Below are 18,331 nucleotides of genomic sequence, written 5' to 3'. Positions count from 1 at the left end.
AGTTATATGGCGCACAACATATATATCGGCAATAAACAACAAAAATAGTTTGTTCCGCCTATTAGTTTAGAGTTTGACCATTCCAGCCGCGCTAGGCGGTGGCAAAGGAATAAAAAAACTGTACAGGAATGAAAATAATGTGCGCTGTCGAGTCATTCGAAAAAACGAATGCAGCCCAGAAACGTTGTTTTAATGAGGCAGGTTTCCATGCCCTTTCCAATTCTTTCATTCTACTAAAATGATTTGGAATACGTTGCTTGCTCATTGAACGTTATCGTCTTTTTGTGCAATCCGCGTTAAGGTGAAGGTGATTGCGAAAAACGTCTGTGTGTTGCCTGATGCTACAGCGAATCAGAACCTCGACGCGCACAAAATTGATTCTGAATCATTCATTGCTGTGTCTGTCATCGTCGATTCGCGAAGTCGAGACAAAACATGACCGAAGAAATATTGTTATAGCTGGAGAATGATGAGGACGAAGTGGCGCGCTCGTTTGTGGAAGATTAAGAAAAAGAAGTGCGTCGAACGGGGGCCCTCGTAGCCTGGCTCCTTGGCTGTTCCTCAATGTATATATATTTAATCCTCTTTTGTAAATATATTTCTCCCTGTTACAAAATTATATGCCAAAATTTAAAAACCTTGAACAATTCACAAATTCCGTAGAATCTTCAGAACTGCGCGGTGCGCTATAATTGGACAAAGGCTTTATCGAAGTGGCCATAATTACTTGCGCTACAAAATTATGCAAGGTGTTTTTTAATGGTTTTGAAAGCTGAGGTAGTGTAGAATGGGTAGAAAAAGTTTGAACAATCTTAAAACTGTTTTTTTTTTCCTAAAAATTTTCAATATTCGCTGTTTTCTGTAAATTAGCGCGATCGTATCTTTGTATTCAAATGTCATAAAAATATAAGTTTTAGCTGTTTGCGGATAATTATGCTGAGAACATATTGTGGAATTATTGCTGCTCTACCATGAACCTTTTCTGAAATAAAGGCCTGCAAATTAGGAAATTTTCATTTCCTGGGCCGATGTTGAAAATTTTTATAAAAACATCTACTCATACCTGAAAACCGAACAACTGAATACAAATAAAAACGTATATATTTAGTCAGATAATTTTCAGCTAGATAACTTGAACATAATTTGGTTAATCTATAACCAAAGTTGGCCAGAATAGAAGAGAAGCTCGGAACTCCGCCTCTTCGACATTATTAATCAGTCATCACGCAACAATATATAATATTTTGAAGTAAATATCAGAAGTCGAACGACAATCCTTTGTTCGATCATAGGTGGCGAACGGGAGGGGAAAAATGACGCGCGCATTTGTCAATGCACCAACTGTATGGATTTACGCAAGAATGTGGATGGTAGATGGGGAGGCTTTCTATTTTTTTTAGAAAATGTTATGTACGGGGTTGGCTTGAAGAAACAATGCGTTTGCGAACACACAAAACAAAACTATTTTTTAGAACTCGACTCGAGCGGTGCGCGCTGGCGGCCGCTCATCGGCACGGTCCGAAGTCACTGCTGGCCGGTGCAAGCAGAAGAGGGCTGGGAGGAACGGAATGTTGAGAGGGTCGTTGGTCCTTCGTTCCCACGCGCAGCCCATGCGAACACAACACCGCGGCGGGAATCGCGCACTGGTTGAGCGGTTCGCTGTTGCCCCTCGCCTACGCGTCTACGTGCAAGACACAACAGAAAGCATCCCCAGCGGCGCTGCTGTGCGGCCTCCTCCCGAAGCGTTCATTTCAGAGCTTGTTGAAGACGCTACAAAACTTGTGACAGCTTCTTAAACCTTTCTTTAATTTCTTCCCTCATTAATTTTCTTTTTCATTGCGCTGTGCATAATTTTCTCTTGCGCCTATACATGTCCATGTGCTCCGGTTTGTGCTTGCTACATATCAGTGAATAGCTGAGCTGTGATATGTCGCCGGAGTACGGATTACAGCAATGGCGGAATACCATCGGCATTATCGGACTCAGTGAACGCCGTCATCTTAGAACGTGAGTATATACCTTTGCAGCATGCCATTGCTTCATAATTGGTTCTATATAACCTCCCGCCAGTCCCAAATGTTCTCTTTCCGTATTCTCCTCGAAACAACTGCGCGAAGCATGACTTCAAGAACTAAGCGAATTTTCGTCCGGGTTACATGCAACCAAGTGCGTGGACTTATTTGCTGGCTGCGATATGAATAGCATTTGCGCCGAAAATGGAGGAGCCGTGCGTAACAGGTGTGTATGCCACCAACACGTGACAGAACACTGCAGGCAGCCATTTGCGAAGTTTTTTGACTGTGCAGCGCGCCGCAATCAATTAGTAACCAGATACTATGCGCCCGGCTTTGTACATATATTTTGGACAGCCTCTCTTCTGCGCGCAGGAAGCCATGTTCGCACAGTTTTTGGATTTTGTGAAGAGTTAAGGGCAGTTTTTTTGTTTTCAGATGTACAGACGAAGTTTTGAAAACTGTCCGTGCCGTCTGTACAAGCGAATTTTACAGTGGGGCGGACATTGTGTGCGTGATGCCGCTTGATGATTAGGCTATAATCAAGTCATAATGAACCTCGACTTTTATAATGGTTAATATCATATTGAGGAATTGAAAGCCGTGAACAGCGCAAGTGAGCCCCTTTTCAAAATATTCTTATCGACGCCCCCCTTCTGAGCACGCGCCTTCATGTGAGGGCGTTATCAGAAAGCGGCGACAATAGGAGAGCGATTTCGCAGACGCGCTTCGAAGGCGGGGGAAAATAACAATACAAACAAAAAGGCACATAAGCAGTGTGTGCACTGCGTCCCTGTCACTGCAAAGTAAACAACGTGCACGCGGGGCACATTGTGCAAAACATTGACGGCCGGTATGAGGCAACCATATCGTCCGAAATATGTTGCTCGCGAAGCGCTCGATCACGGCGCGCACTTTCAGGCGAAATGGGACAGGCCGTCAGGTCCGCCTGTTCGGCAATTACAGCTCTTTGTACCTCACGTACCGTACCGTATGCATGAAGTGCACGCCATAGCCATCGTGCAAGAGTGTTGAAACCGAAGCAGCGATCCACGTATTCTAATTCTATAGGAAATCATTTGGGAGTAGAAAAGAGCAACTTAATATGATGTGCATGGTTCTTTAATGAACGATATGTATAAATGGACTGTTGAATAGTTACAGTAATGGAGTGTTGCGCTAGAATTGTTTACGGCCGTGACCGCAATAAATATTACTCATATTGCTCTTAGGTTTAAGCTCTGGCATTGATAAGCATATCTAAAGAACCGACTGGCAGTGACAGGTTGTTTACAGCTGTTGATCAAAAGGTAGGCCATCATGCTATTATTGAAGGCATATTTGCTTCTTTTTGTACCTCTGTTTACTAAAACTTAATTTTGTTCCCCATTCCTAGGTACGCTGCACCTCTTACAACACTCACTGTTCAGTCGCTTTTATTCAAGGTACAAAAAGGAGGAAATGCGCATGCACTCATAGGATAGCCTGTTTTTCCGTTAACAGCTGCAAATAACACGCCACTGCTCCTCGGTACCTTGGACGAAGTTTTCAATGGGGTTACCTGAGATGCCTAGCAATTGCTGTAATATTTATACCAATCACTGCAGTGAAAAAGAAAGGTAACACTGCATCGCTTTAACTGCTGCATGCACCTATAAACGTGCCTTAATTTATTGCCTATTCTTATAGACGCAGGACCTCTTGCTATAGGCTTTGTTCAGTAAGCAACCGTCTTTCATTGCTTCAATTTCTGTCTCTCCACCGCTTTCTTGTTGCTCTGGGTGTGATCATTTGATTTCATTGTTCAAATCATATTGTTTTATCATGTGTGAATGATTTAGCCTGCACATACATGCTTTCATTTTTTTAGATGCGCATCGGGAGCGTTTTCTACGTAGAAATGGATCGATTGAGTGGTATCACTGGTGCGAAAACCGACAACCCCCAGAAGATGTGTGTCCTGTGGTTGGAAGGGCAATAAAGAAGAAGAACATCAGCGGAAAAGCCTGCCTAAAAAAAGGTAGCACTGCATCACTGTAACTGCTGCATGCACCTTTAAATATGCCTTATTTTTATTGCCTATTCTTATAGACGGTGGACCTCTTGCTATTGCCTTTTTGCAGAAAGCAACCGCCTTTCATTGCTTCAATTCCTATCTCTCCACCACTTTTTTGTTACTTCGAGTGTGATCCTTTGATTTCATTGTTCAAATCATATTATTAAATCGCCGGTGAATGATTTCGCCTACACATACATGCTTTCATTTTTTTTTAGGTGCGCATCGAGAGTGTTTTCTACGTATAAATGGATCGATTAAGTTGTATCACTGGTGCGAAAACCAACAGTTCGGTACCCCCAGAAGATTTGTGTCCTGTGGGTGGCAGGGGTATAAAGAAGAGGATAATCAGTGGAAAAGCCTGCCTAAAAACTTACAAAGATGGCGCAAAAGCGAAATGCTGATCAGGGTTAGAGTCTGATTACTTCTGTTATCCCATTTCACTTGCTAGGTGATGTGACATATATGAGGCACCTTAGTATAATTTGTGGTATACTCACTGAAAATTGTGTAGAGATTAACTTTTTTCTCGCTCAATTATTTTGAGTGACGCACGAATTGGAATAAAACGAAGTCATCCACACATCTAATGCCCATAGACATTAGATGCGTGGATGAGCTCATTAATTGTGTTCCTATGTGAGCATCCAATAGTTTGTCGAATATATTAATATGTTAAAAGATGATTTTTTTACTGTTAGTCGGAGTAATACATATGCTCCATATCATAGCATTATTCGCCTGTAGTTTGTATCTGCTCTTTCCTAAATTGTATTCTACAAAGTATACGTGTGTCATCTCGTACGCCTATTTAACTAGCGAACAATTTGCAATCGAATCCCTTTTGTGATGTTGTTTCAGCTACAAATAATATATGACAGTTGTGACAATATAGGTAGCTTTAGCTATAACATATAGCGCGAAATTCTTTAATATATGCGATGATATTTTTATTCACCGCATTGGCTAAACCAGCCTGTTTGAAGAGACGAAATGAAAACAAATATGGATATCTTCGGACAGGAACAGTAATCGTGGTGCCATGACCATTTTTTTAAATTAAATTTTCATATGTAGTGGGCTAATGTCTCGACACAAAGGAATGACCCTTAGGTTTGCCAGATGCGGCGTAGTATTCTCGAAAAAAAAACGCCTATCACTAAAGCTGGAAAACGCCGTTTTTGTCGTTTCAAAAAGTTGCAAGTTTGGAGGCCGGCTGGTTGCGTAAAATTTTGTCATTCATTGCTTTTTACTCACCGCATTTGCGTAACATTTACTTGTATAAGAAGTACTAAAAGTGTGTTTCATTGATGCAGTTGATTTAGTAAAAAATCGCAAACTTTGCTTCAAGAACAACGCGCTACAAAAATGTTAATGTTCAACCTTACATACTGACGTGATGCGTTACGTCGTTTGCACTAAAACATCCTGTGTTTATTACGCAGGTCATATTGTTAATTTAAGGCAGAATTTGGAGACTCTAACCTGCTATGTGTGTTCTCTGTAACGCCACCAAAATTATTACGCTGGAAAGCGATTTGCTTATGATTGTAATTATAAAATTTACACATTGAAAAATCATCTTCAAAAATATGGTATTGTTAGTGGTGGTCAAAGCTGAGAAATAGAATAATATATTAATAAACTAGATTGAATACTATTGCACCTAGCAATAAAAAAGAATGCAGGACAGAGAAAAAGTTCAGCCTTCACTTGCGTTCTGCCATGAAATTGACAGAAATAGTGAATCAATACCATTTTAAGCTATATGCCCAGAAGCAGAAAAAGGATGTATAAGCGCTGACAAGGTTTTAAATTTTACTTAAGGTAAAATGTAACTAAATTCAGCGAATACTAACTTGAAGTTTTGATCCCAACTCCATAAGGGGGAGCCATATAAGCACATCTATAGAACAAAAACAGGCATTTTTATATTTCTAATATTACATTTTGCAGAATTCAATATATTTACTGACTCAAATTAATAATATACTTTGCATTGTTTCCACAGATTTTGATAAAAATTGATGTTGCGGCCGTTTCTTCAATTCTAATCAGTTTTCCTTATTTTAACATTTTCTTACTTTTGTCCAATTTCAAAATAATATGCAGAAACACACACAAATCTAGAGCTTCAAATTTTTTTATAAATAAAGAATGGAACCTAGATAATGTAGAGAAATAGTTTCCGTGCCAAGATATTATTGGATCTTGCAAGAATGAAAGCTGAATTTGGCCATTATCAGCACAAGCACTCGGTTTAATATTTAGTGTTATATTTTTAAACAGTATAACGCAACACTTTTCAGTCCGCGATATTTTTGAGGTACTGAAGGTTTTGGAGAGGGATTTGAATGAAAATCGAAGATGATCTTTTTTTTAATTGCAGCAAATTTGCCCCTTACTGCTGTTTTCGAATTCTGAGCAATTTTGATCCGTTGTGGAGAACACACCTAGTGGTCTGGAGCTCCAGATACTGCCTGGAATTAAGAACATGCGTCAGGAAGTGAAAACATATTTAGTGCAACCAACCTAATGCATCATATGCCAGTACATAAGGTTAAAAATGAATAATATTTTTGCAGCATAACGCTCCTGAAGCAAAGTTTGCGATTTTTTAATAACCCAACTGCAAAAACAAAACAGGTTTCTAATAGTGTTTGTAAATGTAAAACCTGCATATATTTAGTGAGTAAAACATAGTAGATGACAAAATCATGGTATCCAAACTTGCAACATTTTGAAATGGAAAAAACAGCGTTTTCTACCTCTAGAGATATACCACACAGTTTTTTTTTTCGAGGGAACTACGCGTATCTTGAAAAACTAAAGTTAATTCTTTTGTGTCTAGATATTCGCCCACCACATATAAGAATTTCATTGGAAACGAAAGATGGCCATGGGACCTGGATTATGTTTCTAAACTAAGGCACCCATAATACGCTGTGAGAAAGCCAATATCAAGGGCTTTTTTTAATATTCCATATTTCGAACGGTTGTGTCATCTAAGAAAATTTGAAAGCTAGGCACACCTTAGCTGTCGCTGGCCCTCACTTTCTGTTACAGCTGCAATTGCTAAGCTTAATTAATACGTTGAGTACTTTATTTTAGCCACGAATATAGCGCTATTACGTGTAAAAGAAAGGCCGCAGTGACGCGATTCCCGTAGAATTAGTAAGTGAAATCTGTAAACCTTACAAATCTACCCATATATATAATCTCTTGCAGGTTTTATTCAAGCTACATCACACCTGCTGCGCCCCATATCTTGAGCCAAGGGTTATAAATAAACCATTAGAAACAGACGATGGAAACCGGTGGCGCATTGCTGGCAGCCACTTAGGACAGCGCAGAAAATTTTTATTGTGTACGTAGCGAAGTGAGGTTATTCGCTTCAAGTACTAAATATTCACTTGAGACAATAAGTAGGACTTGGAGTCGGTGAGCACGTTCGGAAACCCCTGTTTCAATATTTGCGGTTAGAAACCTCATGTGTACCTTTTTTTCCAGCTGCAGATAAATTCCGGGTTATGTAGATACCGTTACCAGCCCATTCGCGCACCTCGATTGTGCTGCTCACAACATGATTTTGAGCGGACAAAACAACCTGCCGCTATGATGGCTAGCCCCATGCATGACTAAGGGTGATATGCTGGCGATGGTTGCTTCGCGTCGGCCCTTTGGCGCACATGAAGGCTCGAGTTACAATGAGCGCGCCGAACTTTGCAATGCGGATAATGACTACAAAGCGGTAAGGATAGAAATGAGTGGAACAGTATTTTTCAGCTGTAAAATACAAATACAGTCTTGCTGGATGAATGTGCTGGCGCGGACGAAGAAACCATAGGCAACTTGTAGGTCTAACGCTACACAGGGCTGTCGAGCCAAGCCAAGTCTTCAATTGTATTGTCCAGGAATCTGATTTTTGTATTTTCGTGGTTTCCTACTGTATCTGGCGTTCAAAATGCAGACGTGAGGGTTCTTTATCGCAAATAATCAAACGTGGTTTGTGCCGGTACTCTTCAAAGTAGCAACACCATTTATTGTGTAAGTCAATAATCAGTAATTTAGGTAAATAATGTCAATTAAGGATTCCAAACAAAACCTTTTCTGTGGCGCTCAAGGTAGCTTCCAGCAATATGTATCTGGTTTCCTTTGCCTGCCTCCGAAATGTTTTTTTTTATCCCTTGGATAAAATTTGCTTGGACAAGCAGTATATGTGTAAAAATGATGCACCTGTGAGCTACCCGTTTAAGTGAGCTCCCGTTTAAGTGAACTACCCACAAAACCAGTCAAAAGCGTATATCAGCTAACCAGCGGCCAGTGCAGCAGTCGTGGGTTTAGACCGCTTGTGTATATTATATCTAGCCATTTAAAAAAAATGCAAATGGTCGCCGAACATTCTCTTGGTAACGATATTTAGTATAAACTGTTTGCACATCGCCGAAAGCGTAGGAGCGGCAAAAAACTAGCGCGCCAGTCATATGCGGAGACAGCCGACAATCAAGCACTAATTCCTAGTGTGGGATGAAACACTGGCTGTCTCAGCCGTATTGCTGTGGAGGCGATTAAAATGCAACAGGGCACATGCTATGCAATTTATGTGCGTCTTTCATCCTAATAAACCCAAGGCAGCTGAAACTAATCTGGAACTCATCAGAATAGTGTTTCTCATTGACCATGAATTTCGCTACATGAATTCTGGAATTTTCTACATCTTCGTATAATAATGCGCGCGATTTTATATGCCTCGTAATAGTGTTGTAAATTTTGTTTCCTCATTGTTTTTGTGCAGGTGCCTTTTGCGAAAAAGTTGGGGTGGACGATTTGGAGGCACACGCATTTATTCGCAGGTGTCTGCCTGGTTCCTGTGACAGGGGGGGTGGAAGAAAAAGGCCTTTTTTCTGAAACCTCCCCTGGCGAACCAGGCATGCCACCTGTGAATGCAATTGCAGGGTCAGCCCCCTCACTACGCCTATGAGTGTGCCCTCCAGCTCCCTGGCCCCTTCCACTTCCCGAGAGCCCGCCCTGCCCTGACCAACCCTGCCACTGCCCTGCTAACTGCGGATGTGTGTGCCCTCAGCGCTGGCTAGTAACAACTGCCGTCTATAGTAACAATTGCAATAAATATAATATCTTTGTGAACCATGCCCTTGTTTTGTGAATATCTACTGGTTGCTCATGAGCGACAATTTGAATTATTATGGCCATTCCTATTTCAAAGGCCATTATTGTCCCAGCAAGTTCGATGTGTTGTCACGAATATGGCTAGAATGAAAAAGGCTGCATTTTATGGCCTGTACAGGCAGTGCCACAAAATGTGTAATCTTGACATCATCAATGGTACATGAATGGAGTAGCCGGTGTACCCATAAACCATTCGATTAATATTGGTATCGACAATATGCGGCATGAATGGAGTAGCCAGTGCACCTGCAATGGCTAACCATTGGTATGATATTGGCATTGACAATGGGCCATCAATGGAATAGCTGGTATTAAACAAATATTGGTAATACAATGATGGTAAAATGCTGGACAGTATTGGCAAGATTCATGGTGCATGAATGGAAAGTCTAATATTGTGCCTACATTAGTGGCTCCAGCTTGGTTGAACACTGGACCAATCTTGGAACGAAAGATGGGCCAAGAATGGAGAATGTAGTAAAATGCCCAAATGCCAATACCAGTCCAATATTGATGCCATTCTTTTCCAGTGATGAACCATTGTTGGACCAATGCTGGTGTGCTGCTTGGGTAGCAGCACTAGCATCGGCAGAGCCATCGTGCAGATGGCAGGCTTGCAGCCTGACCGCGGGCTGCACCCTAAAACTAGTGTCCCCCGTAAATGTGGAGAAAATAGTGATACCATAGCGACCGGGCGCCCGTTGTATGGCGCCACCGTCGCCTCGGTGGAACAGCGCCGCCCGCGGCGGAGTGCCGAAACAGCGGAATGGCGAGGCAGCTGAGCGGCGCAGTCGTTTCCGTTCTGCGAGGTGTTTTTGAGCTTGTCCCAACCCGTCGTTTTGCGGTGTGGCTTTGAGAGCTTTGAGCTGCTTTGAGTAATCGCAAGGAGTATTTTTTGACGGGGAAATCTTGAAAAAGAAAAGGGCCGTTCTCGGCAGGGCGTGCGTGTTTTTTTTTTTTGAAACCGCCCGGCGCATGGTATTTCTGTTATATACTCGAAAATGCCGCGCGCGTGATTTCACCAAGCGCTAGGAACACCTTCGTTAGGCACTTGATAAGGCGACTTCGAAGACGGGAATTGCGCCTGCACTGCGCGTCTATCTTATATTAGGTCTAGTCGGAATCTACCTGAAGATCAAATACTGCCGAGCCGTGTAGCCGTGTAGTAGTGGTAGTTGTAATGGTCAGCGTTCATGTAAAATGAAAAAGATGCTGCACCTGTCTTTTTTGGTAATAGCTAGGCTCAAACGATTCAGAGCAGAATAATAGCAAATGACATTCCAGTTTCAACCTTGCAACGAGAGCTGTAAAAGGAGAAAAATAAACAAGCAAGACAAAAGTAGGATCATATTTATGGTTGGAACAGCAAACACACATATACTTCCAGGACTTCCTGCACAATTACGCTACAATAGCTCACTGAACCCGGCCTTGAGACCATCAAACTTAATCATAATATAAGCCAAATTAGTAATACCACCTCAGCATCATTTTTACATATACGGCAATGCTCTTGTTGAACACGTCGGAGCTGCTACATATAATTGACTTAGAAAATATTAGACTATGCATGCCTTTCTCCCGACATGCTGCAGAGGTTGTGAAAAGAAAAAAAAATATATTTCCTGCTAGCGTTCTCTCAGCGCAGGAAGTTCAATGCGATTGACCTCACCTGCCTTGAACACCTGAAGGCAATAGTCCAATACTGTCAAACTGTTGATTACAATCGGAAAAAAAAAACAGTGTGATGTGTTGTAAGATAAGCCACCGACAACCAAGAAAGCGTTCTATTGTTAAATGAATCCCTCTGATGGCTCGTTCGCTAAGGTGGTCTACTTTCTCAGCGTACCACGAACTTGCGGGGCCGATACCTAGCTGACCTCGATACCTGGTGAGTGTGAGGGGACACGACCATGTATGTAGTTTTCTATTTGCACGTAAAGGAATCCGGATAACTGAAAACCATTCCTTTTACAACTTTGTCACTGCAGCTTGCCGGACTGCTGCTGCTAAATCTGTTTACATTGGCCATACCTAGAAGCAATTTCTGAGCGAGGTAAAACGGTCTTGTCATACTACGCCACAATCAGGAAATCTCACGTTCACTAAAACGCCGATGAGAAACACATGTATGTAGGCGGGCCAGGAAATGGCGTGTCAGATGCAAAGTGAATGCAAAAAAAAATGCTACACGGCCTTCGAAATTAAAAAAAAATGCTACGTTTATGCTCGTTTCCACAAATTAAATTGTATTTTTTTTCTTGTTCGACTTTTATATGAAGCCGATAGCAGATTTTGTGACCATGCGGTATTGATTGAGCTGTGAAATGAGTGATTTTATTAGGCGAAATGGACAGGCCACAAACAAATGTTAACAAATTCTAAGAGTATCAACGCAGAGCTCTCAGCGCATTTTCATTGGTTGACAAACGAAAAGAGGAAAAATGACAAGATTATGGCAATAGGAATTGTTCATGTCTCCTATCTGCTCTTTCTGTTAAGAGAAAAAATTAAATTATCTTTGACTATGTCAGCGAAAGTATCAGCACAAACATTGTCTCTGCCCATCACTGAAGATCGTAACGCAGCCCGAACGACGATGGTGGAGCTGCCTTTTCTTTTTCCGTGCTGGGGTTTTCTTGTACACAGGCGGGGAAATGCTAGCGTTGTAACTTACGCTGTTGGGTTACTTCGATTTCCAATTGTCAATAAAGTGACTAAGGATGAAGGAGTGTGGCTTCGGCTCCGAGACTCTCGTGCCGTCACTCCTGGGGAACAGAGGGCACAGAGCATCCGGTAGCAAGCGGAATTTTAAACATTCGGCGCTTTCCATGACCACACAGTAACCAAATACGTAGATTCGTGCCTTTGCCTTTCAAAGAACCATGCTTAGGTCACCCGCCACTCATGCTTCTGTGAAAACCCGTAGAAATGAATCGACTTAAAAACGTCCGTCGAGTTTGCGTAGCTGCCAGTGGAGCCAACAACGCACCACGTTTCGCCAGCCTTGTTCGACCAGACTTCATTTCACTGGACATATTCACACAATTAACTAGCCCAACCTTCTGTTCTCTTGAGGATATATCCAGGCACAACGTCATCTAAACCTTAGGATTTCCAGTTTCCACACAAACCAACGACAAACAGTACCTTCCAATGCGCTGGCAATACGCCGGCCAGGGTCGGCGCATTCCGGCGATTGAGCGATGCGCCGACAGGCGGCGCCACCCGTTCAGCTGTCCGGTCCCTATACTCCCGAGAATTATGCATCAGGAGCATAATACCGAGAGGAGGAATAAGAGAGCCGAAGCGTTAACAAAACGATTCGGAAAAATAGATCCCGAAGAGGTCGCCTGCGTGGACGCGGCTAGTGGGAAGTCTGGTGCGGCGGTTGCCTCAGTAGTCAATGGACTAGGAGCCCCCAAGTCGGCAGCCACTATTCGACCGCAACATAAAGACTACCAAAGAAGTTGCTATAGTGCTCGCTTGCGTTTGAACGGAAGCAAAATGTGTAGTCAGCGATAGTAAAATTGATATATGGAATTTCATGAATGGCAGAATCTCGCAGAATGCGGCGATGATCCTGGCCAGCAAAGAGTTGACCCGCAAAGTCAACCTAATATGGACCCCAGCGCGTGCGTCGGTTCCCGGCAATGAATATGCACACGAGTTAGCCCGAGCTATCTACTTGTGGGTAACCGTAGAACTACCGGATTGCCAGAACCTGGATGAACGCACGCAAACATATTGTGAAATCGTTGAGAATAGTAGAATAAACAGAAAACTGCTGCTACCACCGGATAAGACACTAAGTAATAGAGAGGCGACTGCATGGCGGCGACTGCAAGCTGAAAATTCGTTATCCCAGTATTGGCCTTTCACGTATTACCAGGGTAGCAGGAAAATAATCTTTGTAAATCATGTGTGGAGAGGGGTACTCTCACCATAATATATGGGAATGCGTCGACTCCCGTGTAGTTGAGAAAGATATCAATAGCAGATAGAGGTGGGAAGCCCAGCTGCGGAGCGAAGACCACGCTCGGCAGCAACACGCCGTCCACCTGATGGCCGAGGCTGCAAAGAGACAAAATCTCTTCGTTAGCGTTTAGTCACGGAGCCTCCAGACCCCTTTCTCTAAGCCTGCGTTCCGGGGGGAGGGGGTGAGTAAGGGGCCTCCATTTAAAGTGCAAAGTAAAAGTTGTTATGCATCCATCCTTACATGTACGAAGATAACCCCACCGGGCATCCGATCCAGGCGTCCATGTGACGCCTTTCATTTGCCGTTTCCTCCTATGCCGCACCACGCAGCAAACATAAGCAGACCCAGATGTCCAGGAGGCATTAGTACAGGAGGCATGAGCGGAATTTTGAAATTGATTTACAGGATATAAAAGACGCAGTATTTCACGCAATTTTTCGTGGAGACAAGTACCACGCCGTAAAGAAAGAGAGGAAGGTGGCAGGGAAAGAGCAGAGGGAGATAGAGGCGTGGTAGTAAGGGCTACGATCCACCGCGCTATAATGGCTTTCGCCTCATCGCACTTTAGTGGTCCAAAGTGCCCTCTAGAATTTTCTCCGCTTTGGGTGGCTGGTTGGTTTGGTTAGTTTGTGGGGTTTAACGTCCCAAAGCGACTCAGGCTATGAGAGACGCCGTAGTGGAGGACTCCGGAAATTTCGACCACCTGGGGTTCTTTAACGTGCACTGACATCGCACAGCACAGGGGCGCCTTGCTTTTCGCCTCCTTCGAAAAGCGGTCGCGTTGAGAACGAAATCTTAGTTGTGTGTCTGTTTCAAAACGCTGTGCTCTCTTGTGGAAAAAATAAACAAAAAGCTTTCTATAAGCAAACAGCTGAAAAGAGAGTATTGGTGGTGCTGAAAAGTCTCCGTTTTCTACGTCGTCAATATTGAAGTGCTGTGCACCGGCACGGGAGAGGCGGCACAATAGCGCAAATTAGGTAAAATTTTCCTATACTTTTAATGATATCCTGAAATCACCAAATTCTCTTATTTGTTTGCTTCCAAGTAGGCACGACTAGACAGCAATGCTAGCTGAAGACAAAATGCTTTCATAAATGGGCGGAGGGAGAGATGTATTTGCGCAAGCGATATTTATTTTCCAACTTAAAGCTGCTATACAGATCTTGATGCACGCGAAGACCTTATTGCTAAGAGATAACATGTCGCACAAAAAAGACAAACCAGAAACGGCTATCCACCTGAACATATGAGATTGGTTGATTTATAGGAAGGGATAGGCGCGGTAACTGTCTCACTTGTTTTCTGTGGACACCTCAACTACGCCGTAAGGGAAGGGGGAAGGTGGGAGTGAAAGTAGAAAGAGAGATAGAGGAGCCGTAGTGGAGGGCTACGGAACCTGGGGATCTTTAACGTGCGCTGACATCGCACAGCACACGGACGCCTCTTCGTTTCGCCTCCATCTAAACGCAGCCGCCGAGGTCGGGTTCGAACCCGGGTGCTCCGGCACTGCACCACCCCAACGGGGCTATAACTTACTGAGAGGTCGGCATGTTGTATATCATATAGGTTTTAACTTATACCGAAGCACCTCAGGATATTAGAGACGCCATTGTCGGCTACTCCTGATAATTTAGACTAGCTGGAAATATTTACCACAGCGCTTATCATAGCGTACAAATTACGGGAATGCTTTGAGTTTCAAATCCACCGAAAGGCGTCATCGTTGCCAGTTTTCAGCGTGAATACTGCGGCTCAGCAGCCGAGCGTCTAAACATAGAGCCACGGCAGTTTGAGCTGGCAGAAGGCTCACCTGGGTTTCGAGGAGCCGAATAGCGGTCTTAACAAACAGCACTCAATTCGACACTTAAATGTGCCTGAATATTTCCCCATCCTTCTGGCCATTTCAATTTGCCAACGTATTCATATCCGAATCTTTGAGCATCGAAACCTCTTAACCGCCCTGACGCAGCAATGAGCTGCGTCCCAAATGCTATCTCAGATTCGGCTCTCTTTCTAGCAATCAGAAGTGTTTTAAATTAAAAACTAAACTTTTGGTAAACGAGCAAACTTTTGGCAGCAGTCACTTTTGTCCATTATGCGGTAAATTATACATAGTTCTGTTAGTTAAATTTAAAACACCCAACCTGAAATATCACAACAAATTGAAAGGAAGCCACGAACTGATTTCTATGGGATGCTTTCATAAATATTTAGTACCACATTGTTATCAGGTTACAGACACTTATGATGCCGCTGTGAGCCTGCTTTGTGAATAGAAAGCAGTCGCGAATTTGCGACTTTCAGCCAGCTTGAAAGCTCTATTCTCCCTGTTATGATCAGATTTTCTCGCGAAGACTTCGAAAGCAGAATATTGTTTGAGTGAAAAATTGGTTAACATTGGATACCCCAATTAGGTCCTAAAGTGTTGTTGGCAAGCATATCCACTTAGGTACTCATATGTTGCTCCTCCTACTCGAAGAATAAAACATGCATTATTGTCGGCATATTTATTCCTCCCTATAATAAAATTCTCATTGCTTTCGTGCTAGGTGGTTCTCATCAATTGTCCTTCGGCTTTTTTCGTTTTCTCTTACTGCGCACAAAGAAATGCGTCATACTTGTCAATTAGAGGAGCATTACATAGTCGTTGTTCGCTCTTTAAATCTACAATAAATTACAACATTTGAAGCTAGAACGCCTCCTGCTCTACTGCGCGTTATGAAAGTAGTCCCACCGTTTGGCTGGTTTATTATTTCACATTTTATTAAAGCATTTTCCCGCATTTGGCATTTGTGGCTCACCCTTCGCCGAGCATAATATCAATATTGTGACCGCATTTTTAGGTCAGCACTAATCAAGAATACGTCCTTGAGCCGTACATCGATAGTCTGTTTATCCAAAACTGCAGCAGTGATTAATAGGCAGGCTATAAATAAATGTTTTGCTCAATGCACTTTATTTTCCCTTTGTAAAACCGATGAGTTGGGCACAAAAGGACATCATGTGAAAAGATATCTTATAGATTACTGAAAATTTAAGAGAAACGTTCGTCATGCATCGATAAGCGCAAGCTGTAAAAAATAAAGTGTTCGTAACGATCCCTTCTCATGTACAGGCTTCGATTCACATGAACTACCCTCATCCTCATAAAATTCATTGAATAAATTTGCACTTCGCAGCAGCAGCCTTGATTTCCTTACAGGAAGAAATAATGCAAATCAGCATGTTTTGTTGGAGAAAATGAATACAATATTATTTGGACGCATTCTGGCTGCCCCGCAGGAAAAAGAAACTTTCAACCGGTTTCCAATGAACCTGGACTTTTTTCAGTTTCAAATAGCAATTCTAACATGGCGAGCTGCTTTTAAGTGATACTCAAGCGTGCACGAGGTCTGTAGAGAGGTGCAAAGAAGTTGCAATTATCGATTTAAACATCGAGAATAAGTAACCCTTTTGTGAACTATTCTACCAATTTAACTGCGTGTGATAACAGCCCTAAAGACAACCGTATAGCTGCAGCACCGGTATTTTCGCAGCTGCCACGCGCCGAGCGGTGAGCGCAGCCCCCTTGTTGCACGTTACGCTCTTTTATGGAGTCGGTGGAAGTCATTGCAAAAGCGAACATCTCTGCGGCGCCAGCCGTCACATATATTCCGACGCAACGCTCGCGCGCCCGTATGCTCGCACACGCGTTACGTTGGCGAAAACACTCCGTCTATAGTTCCGCGAGCTCCAGCGTCCAACGCATGGAGGAAGGAAGTTGTTTCCTTTCTCCACAGCCCAATATAACCGGTAGGGTGCCTCGAGTAACCGGCGGCGGCCAGCACGCTCCGACGCAGTGTGTCGACCGCGCCGCGAAATTCATGGGAGCGGGGGGCCGCTTTTGCGATGACGGAGGCGCCGCAGCGTAGAGGGCGCCACTAGCAACTGGTGTTTCAGCCGTCCGGGCGCCCGCGTATGCGCGCTGTGCAGCAGGGTGGATACCGCGCGCACTGTACGTTCTTGTTTGTTTGTGCGTCATCTCGAGCTGTTCGCGACAAGATTTTATAAGTATGCCGGTTATTGGGGCTCAGTACTGTTAGCAATGATCTAATTTATTTTCCCTTTTGGCCGTCGGCAACACCTCGCGGAAGCAACATGTACAGGAGCTGGGCTCCGAAGAAAACAGCTTGGAGAGGGCGTACAAATTCACACACCACGCTTCACTCGCCATACAGCTTGCTTTAGCATTCCTGAAGCACCTAATTGACGTCCAGAAATGCACTCGTTTTGAAAAGAGGGCTGTGTGGAGACAGGATGTATGAAGAAGTCAAACATGCAACATGTGAGTTCGAGCGCTGTCTAAAGCTGGCCACAGTAACCCCATTATCAAAACAGTCAAAAATAGTATATTCCGTTGTTTCACGCGCAGACTATGCCGACTACAGTAAGTTACCTGAAGCCACAAGAGAAGTCGGCATTCAGTTCGAATGAATTAAATGTGGACTACCCCGCATGAAGATAGAGACATGAAAAACGAACGACACTAGGTAAACGGCTACTAAATAACTAAACACAGTGGGTCAGAAAAGATGGAAGAAGTGGGAAGTAAAGGATGCACAGAAAAAAAAGAAAGGAGACGTGTCGCCTACAAGGGAGGGAGAAAGGAGGCACGCAGCGCCGTGAAAAGAGCGACCGCGAATGTGAACAAACGTTTGGAATTGTCGTGCGGCGCAGCAAACGCACGACGGAGAAGAAAGCAGGCAGCTAAAGACGAAGAAAAATGGAGAAATATGACAGGCAATAAAAAAAGGGAAACGATCGAGCTTAAGAACCAAATGGAGGCGTGGGAATCAAGAAGAAAGCGCACAAAAAGGCTGCAATCGAACGCGTAGATATAAGCGTCGAAATTTAAGTCAACTGCTTCGTAAAACTCTACACTAATATAAGAACAAACCATTTTATTTTCTTTCCATAAATTGGAACATTGCTGTAACGGGTAGCTTTAAGTACCCAGAGATGCGCGCTATACTTAAGACATTTAATCTCAATGTATTATAGTTTGACAATGACATAATTGTTCCAGAAAATGTTTTCATTCTAGGTAGTTTTTATTCT

Source organism: Amblyomma maculatum, chromosome 1 (genome assembly GCF_055883805.1).
Source record: "Amblyomma maculatum isolate TAMU_Amacu chromosome 1, ASM5588380v1, whole genome shotgun sequence".
In the NCBI taxonomy this organism is placed as follows: Eukaryota; Metazoa; Arthropoda; class Arachnida; order Ixodida; family Ixodidae; genus Amblyomma; species Amblyomma maculatum.
This window is presented reverse-complemented; position numbering follows the sequence as displayed.